Source organism: Mobula birostris, chromosome 2, assembly GCF_030028105.1.
Source record: "Mobula birostris isolate sMobBir1 chromosome 2, sMobBir1.hap1, whole genome shotgun sequence".
NCBI classification, from domain to species: Eukaryota; Metazoa; Chordata; class Chondrichthyes; order Myliobatiformes; family Myliobatidae; genus Mobula; species Mobula birostris.
The window spans coordinates 152,603,496-152,621,021 of NC_092371.1; positions in this window are offsets into that span (position 1 = coordinate 152,603,496).

Genomic DNA, 17,526 nt, shown 5'->3' on the forward strand with positions numbered 1-17,526 from the left:
CTTGAGGAGTGCAAGCCAGCCTCAAGGCACCCATACAGCTTGGTAGTGCTGCTGCGAATTGAATTAGAAGGATGGTTTTATGCTGCAGTCTTATTCACTGGATGAGAGGTCCTTGATTCCTCCTGCTACTGGCAAGTCATTTATGGGTCACAATGTCAAACTATGGCAGAAGCAGTAATGTAGATTTCTGAGTTAAAAACACGGTCATCCATTCAGAGAATCAGTTGGGGAAATGTTCATTCATAGATGGAGTAGGAGGAAATAACATAGCTTAGGAAACACAATTGGAATAAATGGAGATGTCTCCAATTGCAACTGGAGACAAAGGAATGTAAAATGTAACCTATAAATCAGAAGGACTTTAAGATGTATACACCCTAGAAGTGCATCTCCATATTGCATTGCAATATAGTGGGCAGGTTCCCCTCCACTACCACCCTCCTCCATCTGGCAGAGCTGGTTCCCACCCTCAACAATTTGGCCTTCAGCTCTCCACTTTCCCCAGACTTACAATGACCAGTGTTACGTACCCCGTAACTGGGTTGCCAAACCAGCAGAAATGAATCACTCAGTTGGAGTCTGGATTACTAGAACTAAGAAAGTTTTATTAAAGAAACAAGCAACACAGTAATTGAAAGGATAATAAATGCAACAGTTCAGCAATGATAAACACACATGTGCACATTAAGATAACAGCATCAATCAAGCTCTATCGTTGTCTAGGGGTAAATGACCAATTTCAAAGTAACACAAAGTCCAGTTCAATTTAGTTCAGTTCGCAGTAATCGTTGCCATGGCGATGGACAACGTGGGGGGAGGGAGAGAGAGAACGAGAACGAATGATCATTCCAAAACGGCTTCCACTCACAGACCTGCGATATTGCTCACAAGCAGCTTTCGGGCGAGTCCTATGTGATGTCACCTGAGGTCACCAACTGTGACCCCTCCTCTAGATGCGGTCGATTCTCTGCAGTGAACCCGGCACCCAAGCGAGGGTGGACACACACCGGGTTCCCGCTGATCGTACCTTTCCACCCTATGTGTTTATGGCCCGGTACTTCCCACCGACTTGTGAGAGGCGCACCGCTTCCAGGGTCTCGTTACCTCGGGTGTCGTGTGTGTCGCCTTAGCGAACCTGTCCCTTTTTATCCCCCTGCTGGGGTATCGCCTGTCCATCACTTCAAACAGTTCAGGGTTCAAAGGGGGAGCCGCTCTAGACAGCTCTCTCTCCCGTCCCTTCATTACACATCTCCAGATCGCCTGTCCATCACTTCAAACAGTTCAGGGTTCAAAGGGGGAGCCAATCTTGACAATACCCAGACTGATGGCTCCTTCATTAACACCTCCAAATGCTGCTTCATTGTGTGCCTTATCTCTCCCTCCCCTGAGGACAGGTGGCAGACCAACTGCTGATGCCACTGATGCTAGCCCAGGCCAGCAAACATCTTAATTTATGTGTATTCTCGTCACACCAGCTAAACAGTACATTTGTGTACTGTGGGAGAAAACTGTAGCACCCAGAGGAAACCCATGCAGTTCACAAGGAGAACATACAAGCTCCTTGCAGATAGCATTGAAAAGTCATGAACTCCCCAAGCTGTAATAGAATTGTGCTAACTGTTACACTACAGTGGTGCCAATCTTCATGAGGTTGAGTGAGCTCGTGCTTTTCTCTTTGGAGTGACAGAGGTTGAGAGCTGACTTGGTGGTAGTGTATAAGATGATAAGAGGCATAGACTGAATGGCTAGCCAGAGACTTCTTCCCAATAGAAATGGTTCAATCCAGAAGCAGATTCAGGCTTAATACACTGGTATATATCGTGAAATTTGTTAACTTAACAGGGGGCATACTTCTAAGATGATTGGAGGAAAGTATTGATGAGATGTCAGAGGTTCATTTTATTTACACAGAGAGTGGTGGATATCTCTTTTGAATGTGGATTCAAAAATTTTTCCAAAAATTTTAGCAACTAGGCTAGAGAAGGTATTACCTCAAATTATCTCTGTGGACCAAACAGGGTTTATTCAAAACCATTATTCATCTTTTAATATCAGGAGGTTAATGAATATTGTTTATACCCCTTCACTTAACACTCCGGAATGTATTATTTCATTAGATGCTGAGAAAGCTTTTGATAGAGTTGAATGGCCATATTTATTTAGTGTGTTCGAGAAATTCAATTTTAGTCTGATATTTATATCCTGGATTAAATTGTTATATCATACCCCAGTAGCTTCGGTTTGTACTAATAACCAAAGATCTCCCTTTTTTCTTCTATCTCGCGGTATTAGGCAAGGATGCCCTCTTAGTCCTTTATTATTTAATATTGCACTTGAACCTTTAGCAATTGCTATCCGAGATTCACCCAACATTTTTGGTATTACCCGCGGAAATGAAATACATAAATTATCATTATATGCACATGATTTGTTATTATATATCTCTAATCCGGAGAAATCAATTCCTGTTATTTTATCTTTGTTGGCTCAATTTAGTAATTTTTCTGGTTGTAAATTGAACCTTAATAAGAATGAATTATTTCCCCTAAATAAGCAGGATTCTATTTATGGATGTCTACCATTTAAATTGGTTACTGACTCTTTTACATATTTAGGGGTTAAAATAACTAAAAAGCATAAAGATTTATTTAAAGCTAATTTTTACCTTTAATTGACCAGATTAAACTTTTGTTTGCTAAATAGTCACCAATGTCTTTGTCACTGATCGGTCGGATCAATGCTATCAAGATGATTATTTTGCCTAAATTTTTATATGTATTTCAATCGGTACCAATTTTAATTCCAAAATCTTTTTTTGATAATATTGATTCAAAAATTTCCTCATATATATGGCAGAACAAAAACCTTAGGTTAGGTAAAAGGCATTTACAGAAATCTAAAAAAGAGGGGGGGGTTAGTGCTGCCAAATTTTAGATTCTACTATTAGGCAATTAACATTTGATACTTAAAATTTTGGTTACGGGACTTGGATGTAATTTCAAGTCCACATTGGGTAAATCTTGAATATAATTCTTTACAAGGGTTTTCATTGGGTTCTGTTTTAGGGACCTCGCTTCCTTTTATTCTTTCTAAATTGTATAAACAAATGAATAACCCAACAGTTAAACATTACGTATATGGTTTCAATTTTGAAAATTTTTTGGGTTGAACCAATTTATTTTAGCAAGTACTATTATACCTAATTTCTTTTTTTCTACCCTCCACTATGGATCAAGCTAATTTAGATTTGAAAATCAAAGGTATAGTACAATTTCGTGATTTACTTTTGAATAATTGTTTTATGTCCTTTGAACAGCTATCTAATAAATATAATTTACCTAGATCTCACTTTTTTAGATATTTACAGGTTAGAAACTTTTTAATTAGTTTCTCCTAATTTTCCATATTTATATCCAATGGATATTTTGGAAATATAAATGGAAATTTTAGATTTAAATCTTCTTCAGAAAGGTGTTGTAGCAATTATTTATAACATAATTATGAATTTATGTCCTGATGCATCTAATAAAATTAAAACTGATTGGGAAAGAGATCTCAAGATTAGTGTACCGATTGAAAAATGGGAAAAAATTCTTCAATTAGTTAGCTCATCCTCTATATGTGCTAAACATGCGTTGATACAGTTTAAAGTAGTGCACAGGGCTCATACGTCCAAAGATAAATTATCTCATTATTACTCTTATATAAATCCTATATGTGATAGATGTCATTCCGAGACAGCTTCTTTAACTCACATGTTTGGGTCATGTCCTTTGTTGAAAAAGTATTGGAAAGATATTTTTGATATTATTTCAACGGTTTTGAATATTGACTTACAACCTCACCCAATTACTGCTATTTTTGGGTTACCAATGATAGAATCAAATCATTTAACCTCTTCAGCTCACCGGATGATTGCATTTCTTACTTTAAAATAGCTAGAAGATTCATTTTGCTGAATTGGAAAGAGATTAATCCTCCTACCACATTTCATTGGTTTTCTCAAACAATGCTGTGTTTAAATTTGGAAAAAAAAATAGTAGTGTTGTTTATGACCCCTCTATCAAATTTGAAAAGTCTTGGAGGCCATTTATTCAACATTTTCATATAATGTAATTTGACCATTTCCAAACTTATTTTACTTCTTTGTAATATTGGTTGAGCGGAACGGAGTCATCGATGCTAAGGTTTTCTTTTTTCTCTTTGTTTATGATGTTACAAAACAGCCCATGTCTTTTTTTCAGTTTAGTTGATTCATTCTGTTTAGATTTTTTGGGGGAGATGGTCTCCTTTTTCATGATTTTTTAAAGATATTTTTCTTTGTTTTATATTATTCATTTGAATCCTATGTGATTAGGAGTTTTATCATTTAAGTGTTATCTGACTTTATAATCACTTATGTTAATTATAACAATGTATTCCCAATAACTTTGTACTACTACCATGTTATGTTTATTTTTATGAAATTAATAAAAAGATTGAAAGAGAAAAACGAGAGTGGTGGGTGTATGGACAAGGGTGGAGATACAGGCAGATATATTAGGGATATTTAAGAAACTCTTAGAAATAAATATGGATGATAGAAAATAGAGTGTTATATAGGAAGGAAGGGGTAAGTTGATTTTTCAGTAGATTTAAAGGTCGACGCAACATCATGGACTGAAGAGCCTGTACTGTGCTGTAATATTCTATATTCTATAAACTTACTAGGATCATTATTCTGCCACGTACACCGCATGTCAGACGGAAGGATCCCGAAAGACCTGCTGTACGGGGAACTGGCCTCCGGCAAGAGAGCACAAGGATGGCCCCATCTTCGTTTCAAAGACGTTTGCAAGAGAGACATGAAGTCACTGAAAATGAACGTAGAGAGGTGGGAGGACATCGCAAGCAATCGCTCTCGCTGGAGGCTGGAACTACGCAGAGGTCTAAAAAGAGGAGAAGAGAAGCTGAGGCTTGCTGCTGAAGAAAAGCGTACTCGTTGGAAAAACAGCACCAAGACAACACTGGAGGACAGCGCCTTCAAGTGCAGTCGATGCAGCCGAGACTGTCACTCTCGTGTAGGCCTCGACAGCCACAACAGACGCTGCTCTAACACAGACTGAAGCAAGACTTTCCAGGCACAGATCCATAGTCTCGCGAGACTAACAGATGCCACCACCACCATTCAGCTAGAATTAAAAGCTCACTGGTGAATTAATTTGCTACCATCTCTTTTTCATAATGGGGTTCTCTGAATCCTGTGTAGGAACTATTACTTCCTAATTACTGAAAATGCATCAAAGGGGATTACTCAGATTCCATAAGACCATAATGCATAAGAGCAGAATTAGGCCATTTGGCCCATTAAGTCTGCTCCACCATTCAATCATGGCTGATCATTTTTCCCCTCCTCAACCCCATTTCCCACCCATCTCCCCGTAATCGTTGATGCCGTGTCGAACTAGAATCTATCAATCTCTGCCTTAAATACACCCAACAACCCGATCTCCACAGCCCCCTAACAAATTCCAGAAATTCACCACCCTCTGGTGAAAGAAATTTCTCTGCATCTCTATTTTAAATGGACGCCCCTCTATACTGAGGTTGTGCCCCCTTGTCCTAGACTCCCCCACTATGAGAAACTCCTTTCCACATCTACTCTGCTTAGGCCTCTCAACATTCGTAAGGTTTCAATGAAATCCTCCCTCATTGTTCTAAGTTCCAACGAGTACAGAGCCAGAACCATCAAACGTCAAATGGTGCAAGTTGAATCATCTGCAGCTCAATATCAGTAAAACAAAGGAGATGGTGATGGACTTTAGGAAGATTATGTCAGCACTGCTCCCTGTCGCTATTGGTGGTGAGGATGTGCATATGGTGAGTACCTGCACGTACCTGGTGGTGCTCCTGGATGACAGACTTGAGTGGAGCACCAACACAGAGGCTGTGTACCGGAAGGGTCAGATTCACCTCTGCCTCCTGAGGAGACTGAGGTCCTTTGGAGTATGCAGGCCCCTCCTTCACATGTTCTACCAGTCTGTTGTCACCAGTGCAATCTTCTAGTGTGCTGGGCAACGGCATCAACATGGGTGATGCCAACAGGCTCAATAATCTGATTAATACTGTAAAACCATAAGATATAGGAGAAGAAGTAGGCCATTCAGCCCATCGAGTCTCCTCCTCCATTCAATCATGGGCTAATCCAATTCTTTCGGTCATCCCCACTCTCCTGCCTTCTCCCCATACCCTTTGACGTCCTGGCTAATCAAGAGCCTATCTATTTCTGCCTTAAATGCACCCAATGACTTGGCCTCCACAGCCACTCGTGGCAACAAATTCCACAAATTTACCACCATCTGACTAAAGTAATTTCTTCCCATCTCTGTTCTAAATGGATGTCCTTCAATCCTGAAGTCATGCCCTCTTATCTTGGACCCCCTTACCATGGGAAATAACTTTGCCTATCCAATCTGTTTAGGCCTTTTAACATTCGGAATGTTTCTATAAGATCCCACCGCCCCCCCCCCAATTCTCCTGAACTCCGGAGAATACAGCCCAAGGGCTTTCATTCCTGGAATTGTTCTCGTGAATCTTCTCTGAACCATCTCCAATATCAGTATATCTTTTCTGAAATAAGGGGCCGAAAACTGCGCACAACTGATTAGAAAGGCTGACACTGTTATAGGAGTCAAATTGAAAACACTGGAGGCTGTGGTCGAACAAAGGACACTACAGAAAATCCTGGTAATTTTTGGCCGGTGTTTCTCACCCTCTGTATGCCTCCTTGGCTGAACAGAGGAGCACTTTTAGTAACAGACTAAGATAGCTGTGTTGCTCCAAAGAGCACTACATGAGGTCATTCTTACCCGTGGCCATTAAGCTCTATAATGAGTCAACCCATAGCTGGGGCTGTGATGACCCCTCCCCACACTGTTGGACTGTTTGTGATAGCTTAATATTTATTCTTCCTGCTTCTCTTCTAATATTTATATCTGTACACTTGAAATGCTACCGTGACACTGTAATTTCCCTTGGGATCAATAAAGTATCTATCTATCTATCTATCTGTCTATCTTGAATAACCATGAGTTACAATAGTGGTATGTAGGAGTGGATGGGCTACAGCAGCAGAAGACCACATTGTGCTCCACCTCCTGTACCTAACAAAGTGGCCACTGAATGTATGTCTCATTCAACCTCCTGCATTCTACTACACCAATATTGAGAAAGAGAGTATTTTAAGCTCATTTTAATGTTCCGAGATTCATCCTTACAAATTCCTGTAATCTCACTTTTCATTTTCTACCAGCTACACAACCTGCTAAGAAAGCTCTGCTTTAGCTGATCATTTCTCATTGGCTATTTGAGTAATTAATTACCTGGTTAGGCAATCCTTTGCTCAGTGTGCTCCGACCACTGGAAATCTCTGTATGACCTTTCAACCTGACAACAATCAGCCTTTAGAAATTTCTTACTAAGCTTTTCGCTGTATCTTCAATTTGCCTCTTGTTGTTATTCACTAATCCAGTGAAAGCAGTAAGAAGCTTTCCTTCCGCCTCTGAAAGGATCACCATCTAAGTTTAAATAACTGTGTTAGTAAAGTGATTTATGTTCAACAATATTTGACAGACTGCTGTGAGTCCAGCGAAGGTCATGTGAAAAACAGCTTAAAATGGGCTGTCAAACACAATTTAAAAAGTCTTGATATTAGCCAATATAATTAGCCAATATGAATATAATTTAAAAGCTTGATTTGTTGAGACTTCCCATTAACCTGTTCCCATTGCAAAGTCTGGTCTTCACGGTTGTAATGGGTAGCTACCTCTGTATATTCCGAGTATACTGTACAAACTTTCATAGTACAAAAATGAAATTTTGGGCTGAACATCTTCTTGGATTTGTTCCATTGGCAACATGGCAGAATGTTACAGAGATACACCATGTCATCAAACACTCACACATCTACAGACGTACTGTTGAAAGTATTATGGTCTGGTACAGCAATTTGAATGCACAGGAATGTAAGAAGCTACAGCATGTAAAGAACTCTGCCCAAAACATCATGGGCATATTCCTCTTCACCATTCATAGTATCTTCAAGAGGCACTGCCTCAGGGAAGTAGTATCAGTCATCACAGATCCCCACCATCTGGATGGTGACATTGTTTCACTGCTGTGATCAGGCAGAAGCTACAGAAGCCTGAAGTCCCTCACCAACAAGTTCAAGAACAACTACATCTGTTCACCTGTTTGGTTATTAAACCAACTGGCAAAACCATAATCACTACAGTTTAGCAACACTGTCACCACTTTGATTACTTCGTATTAAAATGTACTTCTTACTTGTACGAATTGTGTAATTTTGATTAAAATCTGTGTAAAATATGTTTCATTTATGTTTTAAATACATGAGACCACAAGACATACCGTGGGATTCGAAGTAGGCCAATCAGGGGATTGAATCTGCTCCACCATTCCATCATGGCTGATTTATTAAACACCATTCAATCCCATTCTCCTGCCTTCTCCTCGTAACCTCTGACTATTCAAGAACCTATCAAACTCCGCTTTAAATTTACCCAAAGACTTGCCCTCTACTGCTGTCAGTGATAATGAATTCCACAGATTCACCCCCCTCTAACTAAAGAAATTCCTCTGCATCCCTGTTCTATCAAGATGCCCTTCTAGTCTAAGGCTGCGTCCCTAGTCCTAGACACCCCTGTATAGAAAGTATCTTCTCCATAACCACTCTATCTAAGTCGTTCAATATTCAATAGGTTTCAATGAGGGCCCCCACCACCTTCTTCTAAATTCGATGGAGTACAGGCCTAGAGCCAATCAATGATCCTCATATGCTAACCCTTTCATTCCTGGGATTGCTCTTGTGAACCTCCTCTGGACCGTTTCAAACACTGGCACATCCTTGTTTAGATGAGGGTCCACACTGCTCACTCACCACATTATATGATGTTATGTGCCTCAGCTGTGAGCAAATTTATCAGTGTATTTGTTGATATGACAATAAACTCAACTTTGAATTTGACCTTGAGATGAGCACAAAGTCCAGAGGAATTACACCAAATGACATTTACTTTCATTTCTGCACTATTCTGGCCATTCATTTGGTCTTTTATCATACTAACAGAAGGACATTCAAATCACTTTAGTGGAATGGCGTAGCAGATATCTTTTGAAGTGTGTATCAAGCTTCAAATTCCTTGGTGTCCACATTTCCGAGGATCTCACCAGGTCCTTGAACTCCTCCACCCTGATCAAAAAGGCACAACAACGCCTTTATTTCCTGCAGAGCATCAAGAAAGCTAACCTCTATCCCTGGATACTGACGGACTTTTACTGCTGTACCATTGAGAGCATACTCACCAACTGAATCTCAGTGTGGTATGGCAATTGTCCAGTATTGGACCGCAAAGCTCTCCAGTGTGAGGTGAAAACAGCCCAGCGGATTATTGGCACCCAATTGCCCACCATTGAGAACATCTACCATAAATGCTGCCTGGGCAGGGTGAAAAGCATTATCAAGGATGCATCTCACCCTAACCATGGACTTTTTACTCTTCTCCCATCCGGTAGGTGCTACAGAAGCCTCCGCTCCCACACCAGCAGGCACATGAAGAACATTTTCCCTGAGGTTGTGACCCTGCTGAACCTCACATCACAGCGCTAAGCAGTATTGCATCAGTATTGTACTGTCTCAGTACTTTTATATTTGTGTGCTGTAACATTTACTTTTTACTCACAGTTATTTTGTAAATAACACTATTCTTTGTATTTCTGGTCAGATGCTAACTGCATTTCATTGGCTTTGTATCTGAACTCGGCACAATGACAATAAAGTTGAATCTAATCTAATCTAAAGAGGTCCAAAATGCACCTAGTTTTTCCTCTGTTCTTGATTTGAATTCTAAACTTTACATTGACACTGTGTGTGTGTGTGTGTGTGTGTGTGTGTGTGTGTGTGTGTGTGTGTGTGTATGTGTATGAAATGGGGATGGAAACTAGGTGGTAAGTATATGGCTATGGGATAGCAGACATTGTCAGAGAATATAAAAGTGTAAGATATAATAGCCATTAATGGAAACCAGATCCAGCTTCATACTGCTTTCAAATTCAGCCTACGAGCAATAAATGTGCTTTTTTTAACTGGAGGAACTGCATATTAAAAAACAATATTGTCAGTGAAGGGAATAGAATATAGACTCACAGAAGGATGCCGCTTAAGAGATATACTTTGAATAATGACATGACTAGGTAGTGTAACAATATGTGCATTGCTCTACTGCACCAGTGACCACTGATGGACTACAAGTCCCACCACTGTAAGGAGTTTGTATGTTCACTTTGTGGCCATGTGGGTTTCCTCCAGTGTCCTCCTACATTCCAAAGCAACACAGTCAGGGTTAGGGTTAGTGAGCTGTCAGCATGCTCTTTAGACACTGGAGGCACACTAACACATCTTTGGCACAATCCTCAGACTTTGTTGGTCATTGGCGCAAAACAACTCATTTCACTGTATGTTTCAATGTTTCCAATTACATGTGACAAATAACTAAAGCTAAAGTGTTGGCCAAGCTCAGACATCATAGTACTATATTAATTGGACTACATTGAAACTCCAGCCAGAACTATATAACCAGTCATTAGAACTTAACATCAGACATCTTTTTCTATGTGACTTTGCACTATTACGACCTAAATAAGGAGGGTGGGGGTGGGGAGGGTTGGTCACAGGGGACAGCAGAGTTGAGATTGCTGAATGAGATCAGAGGAGATTCTAGACTGACTATTTTTCCACTAGGCACATCAGCCAAAGCCACAGCCATCTTTCTTCTGTCAATCAGTCCTTGTGATGTTTGTGTCTCCAAAGAGCCATCGCTCATTGCAGTGTGGTAAAGGGAAAATGTTTTAGGTGACAAGGTTTGTTTCCTAACAACCTTTTAATATTGATCCAAGCTACCTTGCTCCAATAAAGATATCTGAATATTCAGACGTGGCTTCTCAATAGTGATTTTAGATATGTTATTTGTAAATGTGCCACTCTCCAAATACGTAAGTAATGTATACAATTGTCAGTAATGAAACTGAATTTAATTATTTCTGTTATTTTTGTACTTAAAGAGCATAAAAGCATGATTGACTTTAAGTTTAGAGAGATTCTTGTAAAAAGCACTTGTGCTGAATAAATATCTGCTGTACCTGCAGTTCTCATCTCTATTCAGCTCATTCAGTTACAACTTATACCGATGTATGTAAATGTGTACAAACACACACACACAAAACGATAAATCGATATAGAACATAGAATAATACAACACAGGAGCAGACTATCCAGCCACAAATTTGTGCAGAGCTAATTAAACACCAAACTAAAATAATCCCTTCAGCCTACACAAAGACCATATCCCTCCATTTACTCACATGTATGTGCCTATCCAAGAGCTTCTTAAACATCTGTATCATCACCTCAACTGGTAGCATATTCATTTCACCCACCATTCTCTGTAAAGATCTTGCCCCACTCATCTCCTTTAGGCCTACCCTAATTCATTTTAAGTGCATGCCCTCAAGTAATAGACTTTTTGATCCTGTGTACGTACACTTGATACATAATTTGATCATCAATGTGAAGTTCTAATGTTGAACCTGATTATTTCTCTTAAGCTTCATTGCCAGGATCGATTTTGATGATAAAATGTCAGCTGCAAGCTTAGGCAAAGTCATAATCATTCTCACATTTAATCATTCCATCTTTATAATGCCATCAGCTTACACATCTGAGACTACATCATACAAAATTATCTGTGCCGTCTCAAAGAGCAATGGATCTGACAGTTTAATGTCAGTAGACTCATCACATTAGCAATAGCAAGTGGTCTGACATATAGAACGAAAATTTTGGCATTTATTTGAGAAAAGTCCCTCAATTTTGGAAATTTGATTAATCAGTATGTGAAGCAAAGAAATATTACTTAGTTGACTCCCCTCGCCCCAAACGGTTTTCACAAGTTTGATCATTTACAGCTGCTTTGTCCTCACATTAATTCAGAAACAAAATTTCTTGTAAGAATGTTGCTTCTATCTATTATGTTGACAGTCTTAAGAACTTTTCTGTAAAAGTTCTTTCAAAACATTGCAAGGCATATGGGAAAAATCAGTTAGAAAATGTCAACTTCAAACACTCAAGTTCAATATTATCAAAGTGAATGCATGCCTGGGAGGAGAGGAATGGAAAGGTTTTCTGTCGTCCTGTTATGTTGTAATGTCATGAATAGAAATGCAACTGCTTTAATTACATAGGTGGGCAGACAAGAGCCCATTGAAACATAGGAAAACCCACCATAAAGAAAAGACATTTTTTCACATTGATAAACAATGAACACCATGGAGGGCCTCAGCAGGTCAGACAGTATCTTTGGAGGGAAATGGACAGTTAAAAATTCAGTTCCAGGTGAAGAGTCTTGACCCAAAAAGGCAACTGTCCATTTCCTTCCATGGATGCCGTCTGATCCGTTGAGTTCTTTCAGCACCTTGCGGGTTGCTCTAGTTTCCAAAACCTGAAATCTCTTGTGCTTTCACATTAATCAGCTTTTCTGTTTTAGTTGCTCAGGTGAACTTGTCAGAGCTGTCTGGAAAGTCACTCTTCTAGTTTCTCATCATGTAGATCATATCTTTGCACAGACCGGGAGACCAGGTTCATTGGCACTGCCCCAGCTTGTGAGAGTTCACATTAAAAGATGAACTCTTGATCTCCCAGTCTGTCTCACTGTGGCCCTTGTGCATTATTTGCCTACCTGCACTGCACTTCTCTGTAACTGAAACACTATTTCTGGTTTCTGTTTTACTCTTTACACCCTCAATATTCTTGTGTATGGAATAGTCTGTGTGCATAGCATGTGAACAAAATTTGTACTGTATTTGAGTACATATGACAATAATAAACCAACACCATTATAGAGATCAGACTCTGTCTCTGAAGGAATTATTAAATCGTCACTGCAAAGTCAACTCCAAGAATTGACTTGTGTTTCCCACATTGTTGAGCCTCAGCAAAACCCTTAATGAAATTTAAACCAGTTCTGGACAGGTGTATCTCAAACCTGCACGTCTCTATTTTGGAGAGTCAATGACTCATACCTCATATTATATCTCAGTATTATTTATTTATTTTTATTGTTATTTACACGTTATGTCTTCCTTTGCACATTGGTTGTTTGTCAGTCGTTATTATTTATAGTCTCTCATCAATTCTATTGTATTTCTTTATTTTCCTGTAAATGCCTACAAGAAAATGAATCTGAAGGTAGTACATGGTGGCATGTAGGTACTTTAACAATTTAAATTTACTTTGAGATTTTAATTCTGCCTGAATTCACCCTGAATTCCTTTCCTTGATATAGAGGAATCAATGACAGACGTTTCTGCACAGAAATTTTGTGACCTCTTATAAATGGAGCAAAATCTGGACATATGTAACTATATTCTTTTACAGCTTTTGCCTTGGCTTTTGTTAGCACCCAGGCTACAAATGTAAATACATTTTAAACATCTTAGCACTACAAAACAAATCTCAGTCATATTGTTTCATAGTACCGAATTATGGTATGTAACTTTTATGCCATTTAGATGATCCATTAGCTGAAGCATGCAGCCAAACCAATTGCTTTATTATTATCATTCTTTGAAATTTTGCAGTGTTTTTTTTAGTCTGAATATTATTTTTTCAATACACTGGTACTAAAGTAGTAAAGAGTTTAAGAGAGGTATAAGAGTATCTGAAACCAGCATTTGCCTTGAACCTTATAAAATGTGGGAGGAAAAGTTTTGGTTGGGTTTCTAGCAATAAATCTGACATTATAACAACATTTCCATTTATATACCACTTTGACATATGAAAGCACCTTGTAGGATTTATTATGCTCAGCTGCATTGACTGCTGTTAATGTGGGTAAACACGCCAGCCACTCAATTCCAAAGCAGTCAGCACTGAGATTTGCAGTCAGTTAAATTTGCTTTATAATTGTATTGGTTGATGGAGGCTTTTTGGACAGTGTACTGAAGAAAATCTCTAATCTAATGAAAATATACTTAACATCCACCAGAACAGGTTGATGGGTTATACCGAAACAAAAATCATTGCAAGATCATTTCTATGATATTGCTATTATGCTATATTTTGTATACACATGCTAAGAGAATACATGCATAAGACTATAAGGCATAATATCATGAAAACTAGGAGCATTGAGTCTGTTCTGTCATTCAATCAAGGTGATTTACTTTCCATCCTTGGGGCTATTTTCCATCCCCTGCCTTCTACCCATAACATTTGATGTTCTTAATAATCAACAGCCTATCAACCTCCACTTCAAGTATACTCAATGACTTGGATGCCATAGCAGTTTGTGGCAATGAATTCCACATATTCACCATTCTCTGGCTTAAGAAGGTCCCACTTACCTCCGTTTTAAAGCGACGTCCTTCTGTACAGAGACTGTACCCTCTAGTCTTAACTCTCCCACTATTGGAAACATCCTCTCCACTCTATCTAGATATTTCAATATTTGCTTTAGGAAACCATGCTGACTGGCTTATTTTATCATGTGCCTCCATGTACCCTGAAAACTTTCACCCACCATTCTTCTGGAACTTCACTAGTGGTAATAACAAAGCAAATGTATCTACAAGTGTTTCCACAATTCTTTCCCTGGCCTCCCCAAGGTCCAGGGGTGCATTTGGTTATACCTGGGGATTTGTCCACTTTAATGCCTCAGTCTTCATAATTTGTATATGTCCATGATGACACTACTTCCCACACTCTTTTCTTTGCCATCTATGTTAGTCTTTTTGGTGAACATCGAGGAGAAATAGACATTAAATATGTTGGTCATCTCCTGTACTTCACACCTAAGCAGCTCTGATGATCCTTAAAAATTCCTAGTCTTTCCTGAGTGACCCAAAAACAGGAATAATGAGATGGTGTTCATGGGTTTTATATTCCATTCAGAAATATGATAGTGGAAGGGATGAAGCTCTTTCTGAATTATTTGGAGTTGGTCTTCAGGCTCCTATACCTCCGCCCTGATGGTAGAAATGAGGAGAGGGCATGTCCAAGATGGTGAATGCCGCATTCTTGAATCACTGCCTCTTGAAGATGTTCTCGGTGATGGGGAGGATTATAAAGCTGGCTGAGTCTACAACCCTCTGTAGCCTCTTGCAGTCTTGTGCATTGGACCCTCCAGACCAGATTTTGTTACAATTTGTTCAGGATGATCACTACCATATATCCATAGAAATTTGTAAGAGTCTTTGGTGACATTCCAAATCTGCTCAAAGTCATAATGAAATAGAGCTGCTGGCATGATTCATGCATGATTCATGTTCTTCAAGATTGCATCAATATGTTAAGCATAGGGCAGAACCTCTGAGCTGTTGACTCCCACAACCATGAAGCTGTTCATCCTTTCCACCGCTGACCCCCACCCCATGAAAAATCAGAAACAGAATCAGGTTTATTACCTCTGACATGTATATGTTGTGATATTTGCTGTTTTATGGCATAATGCATATAAAATACCATAAATTTTATAGATATGTTCGACAGAGTACATATCAAGCTTTGTTCTCAATTGTGCTGATCTTTACATTCGCCTAGCAAGTTGATAAAATTTGATTATAATCCCACAATGTTTTGCAGATTATAAAAAAGATTTGGGACGTCAGACATTGTCCCCTCTAAGCTGCACTGGTGCACAGTCACACAGTAACTGAAATGCTCCTGCGCACGTAGCTTTTGTTGCCACGCAGCCTGGATTTTATTTTATAAAATAATTTATTAAAGTGACATGCAGGTTTCAGGCCATGTAAAAATTTCCTGCTCAGAACAATAATTGGTCTGTGCAACTGTAAAAAATATTAGGAGGAATGTTGATATCAGGAGCTGAGATTATTTTTTAACTGCAAGATATCCAGCCTCTGGCTATGAGGGAAACACAGTTGTAATTCTGGACAATATTACCTCTGGGATGGTAGCGGAAGCTTGGTGATGGGAATGGGTGATTCTACTTTCTTGATAGGATGTTGTCTTGTGCTTTTATACTGCAAATATTACTACTTATTAGACCACGTGAATATTGTGTTGGTCTTGCAGCTTGCAGGCATTGGCTATTTCAATTGCTGAGGAGTTTCAAATTGAATTAATCAATGCACAATTACCACAAAACATCTGCAGGATAGAAGCAAGATCATGTGATGAAACATCTGAAAATGTTTGCGCTTACGAGACTGGCCTGAGGAACTCCTGCAGTAATGTCCTGGGTCAACAATGACTGACCGCAAACAGACACAGCCACCTTCTTTTGTGTGAGGTACAACTTCAAGCTGGCAAGTGTTCCTTTCATGCCATTGACTAGAGTGTTGCAGATTTCTTTGAGGCTGCACACAATCAGACGTTGCCCTTATCTCAGCTTATTCCCAGTCTACATCTGAAAAAGCAGTTCATTGATCCACTTGTGGCTCAGGACCGTGAGTGATCCAGAAGAAACATAGAATGAACATATTGTGGCGAGCATTTGGTCCATAATGACAGACGAGGAAGCTCTTTAACTCAGCAACAGTTTTATTGTGATAGACACAAACAGACCAGGTACCATGAACCGGAGAGTGAACCCAACCAGTCTCACACAGATGGGGGTGGTGACCATCACACACCCCGGTTACAGTTAGGGTGACCCACAGATACACAAGCAAATAACTGTATAACCCAAGCTAAAATGTAACAATAAATGAACTGGAACTTCCCACCATAATCCTACAAAAGCATTTTAACACAAGAACAGTAAACAGTGCTGGTTATTAGAAATGCAGGGGCAGGCTGTCGACTATGCCCTGCCCAGAGTGTCACAATATATATGCATATTTATTTGCGAGAAATTTTGCTTGATGCATCAAGATCGGCGCAAGCATGACGGGCTAAAAGGCCTGTTCCTGTGCTCTACTGATTGACACTTTATGTTCAATTTGTACAGATATGCCGAGATCCTTACCATAGCTGTGACCTATTGATCCTTGGACTCACTTTGCACCACACACTGTCGGAGCAGTGCTGCCAGGATAATCAAGGACACAACCCACCCAGCCAACACACTTTTCATCCCTCTTCCCTCCGGGAGAAGGCTCAGGAGCTTGAAGACTCGTACGGCCAGATTTGGGAACAGTTTCTTTCCAACTGTGATGATTGTAAGTTCTAGTATCAATTGTTTGGCGACAATAAAGTATAAAGTATAATAAAATATAAAGTATTGGTTACTGGAATCAAAGCAACCCACCCATTGGTTGTACAGAAATCAATCTGATGTAATCCTGGCTGTTTTTCCATTCGAGAGTGAGATTAATGGTTGTACTTATTCATAACTATTACAACATAAGTGTTCTCTTGTTGGGAATGTTTTGTTTTAAGAGGTCCATTCAAAAACCTTCATCCCAGCTGGACACATCCTTTTGCAGGTTTAATACCTTCCTTTGCAGGTC